Consider the following 2,500-nt stretch of genomic DNA (forward strand, 5'->3'; position numbering starts at 1 on the left):
GAGAGAGAGAGAGAGAGAGAGAGAGAGAGAGAGAGAGAGAGAGAGAGAGAGAGAGAGAGAGAGAGAGAGAGAGAAAAAAAAAATAAACCTACTGTTAATAAAAAATAACCCCAGGCTGACATAAATCAGATTTAGAAGCCGACCTAGCTACTCTAACAAGCATCGTGTAAATCACCAAACTCAGTAAATAAACAACTAAGTCCAATATTCTTCCTAATTAGGCACCAGCAGTTTTTCAGTCAAGGATCAATAACCAATTAGCCGTGCCCCGGCCAGCTTCCACAGGCCGCTAAGCCACACCTGATATCCCATTATTTGCATACATCACAAATACAAACATACATATATACACATATATACATATATATATATATGCACGCGTACACGAACACAAAATACCAATAAGCGAAGCCACACACACTCTGGCGCTTTGAAATGTTTCCATATTTCACACACACACAGACACACACACACAACCTGTCAGAATGATGTTCAACAATTCTTATCTTCATCTCTCCCTTTCCCTCACCCTCACCCTCACCCTCTCCCTCTCCCTCACCCTCTCCCACTCCCTCTCTAGTTTTAACTCCTACACCTTCCTTTCCAATCACCCTGTCTACTGTCATTCCCCCCAACCAACCCCCACCCCTTACTACCTTCCAGATCTCTCTCTCTCTCTCTCTCTCTCTCTCTATCTCTATCTCTATCTCTATCTCTATCTCTATCTCTCTCTCCTCCCCGTCCATTCCCCAACCCTCAACCGAAAAAAAGACAAAAAGACCAACGATTCTCCCCCAACACTAATCTTCTTCCTCCTCCCTGCGACTCTCCCTTTCCATCCACCCACCCACCATCCCTCCTCTTTCCATCCCTCACACCGCCCGCGCCTTCCTCGGGCGTCCATCCTCGCCTCCTGATATCCTCCGCCTAAGACGCCTTAAGATCCCGACCACCATGCGCATCCTGCATGTGAATGACCTCGGTTAATCCCAGCATCCGCAACGTCTCGATCGCTTCCGCCTTGAATTCCAACTCTCCTCTCCCTGGCCTTCCATCTCCGCCTATCGTCGCCTCTGCTGCTTGATTGCGTTCTTCCTTCCACCTTTTTTTCCCTTAAAACCCCCATCAGTGCCGTGCGGGACACAACGTAACACCTACACACACACGCCGCACGCATTCCCTGCATTTCACAGCGTGGCAAAAGTAAGTACGTATCTAGCATGTGAGTTTGATTATTTGTATGTTTTAGACATGAAATATGCCCAATTGTGGCTGTAGTTCATTTTATCTTTGTGCATATATTTTGGTACTTGTATTTGTGATTATTTATGAATGCATATGCATGTACACGTACGTGCGTGTGACATGGAAACTATCAATGCGCGCGCGCGCGCGTGTGTGTGTGTGTGTGTGTGTGTGTGTGTGTGTGTGTGTGTGTGTGTGTGTGTGTGTGTGTGTGTGTGTGTTGTGTGTGTGTTGTGTGTGTGTGTGTGTGTGTGTGTGTGTGTGTGTGTGTGTGTGTGTGTGTGTGTGTGTGTGTGTGTGTGTGTGTGTGTGTGTGTGTGTGTGTGTGTGTGTGTGTGTGTGTGTGTGTGTGTGTGTGTGTGTGTGTGTGTGTGTGTGTGTGTGTGTGTGTGTGTGTGTGTGTGTGCGTGTGTGTGTGTGTGTGAGAGTGTGTGTGTGTATTTATGAATATCTATGTATATTTACATATATGGATATATATGTACGTGTACATGCATGTGGATTTATAGATTAAAACACATATACATAATCATATGCAAATAATGAAGAAAGAATAGCAGACAGCACTTCTTCAAATTACGTTAAAAAACGGCTAAGGCAAGCAGGTCTGTTCCTTCTACTCTGGCCATGCTACTTACGACCAAAGCGCCTCCACTCACGGCAAACTGACCTGCGGGAGAGAGAGAAAACACAATTAACAAAGAGCCTCCTAAGACGGGAATCAAGATTCACACCGGAAAAGCACAGGGAGACTGGAAGTGACGCGCACAACAGACCAGCCCCGCACTCAGGCGACGGAATGACGAACAGGAAATGCCGACGGAGTGCGCTCACTCACTCGCCGCCCTGATCCCTCATCGCCTCATCGCCTTGGCTCATCGAGGAGGTCAGTCAAGTCAGTCGCTTCAGCTTCCGAGACTTCCGCGGCGCATTCATCTTCATCATGCCCGCGCGGAGGCAAGACAAGTCATTAGCATGCAGGATCCCTCATTAGCGCGATTCTGGCGTCGTCGTCGGGCGGTGTAATGCTTCCGCAACGCCCCCGCCCGCCCTGATCGGAATCAGACTGGCAGCCTATTCACACTGCAACGGGGCGACTGGCACGGGCGTCCTGAGCCACAACATAAATCTTGGAAGGTCGCTGCTGCCAATTGCGCGAATATATCGACACGCCCCTCGGATATTTCCCCGAGGAGGCAAATGTTCCTTCCGCATTTTACGACAGCATCATATATCTTCAGAGCCAACGGCAGTT

The 2,500-nt window shown here is 48.3% G+C and overlaps 2 protein-coding genes across 7 annotated transcripts in view; both read right to left on the reverse strand.

The window, feature by feature from the left end:
* Nca (neurocalcin homolog) overlaps nucleotides 1-2,500 on the reverse strand; it is a 606,106-nt gene that overhangs the window by 86,251 nt on the left and 517,355 nt on the right. The window lies entirely within an intron of this gene.
* LOC122253936 (neuronal calcium sensor 2) overlaps nucleotides 1-2,500 on the reverse strand; it is a 305,547-nt gene that overhangs the window by 65,303 nt on the left and 237,744 nt on the right. Inside the window, exon 1 of one of the 4 annotated variants that reach the window (XM_086538707.1) lies at nucleotides 1,884-1,910. The exons of the other annotated variants lie outside the window; for them this stretch is intronic. The gene's annotated coding sequence lies outside the window, so the exon portion shown is untranslated. Of the gene's footprint in view, nucleotides 1-1,883; nucleotides 1,911-2,500 lie in introns of those variants that run through there. 4 annotated transcript variants of the gene reach the window in all.

The sequence above is a fragment of the Penaeus japonicus genome, unplaced genomic scaffold (genome assembly GCF_977035675.1).
Source record: "Penaeus japonicus unplaced genomic scaffold, GWHDUDI00000001_assembly GWHDUDI00000007, whole genome shotgun sequence".
Classification (NCBI taxonomy): Eukaryota; Metazoa; Arthropoda; class Malacostraca; order Decapoda; family Penaeidae; genus Penaeus; species Penaeus japonicus.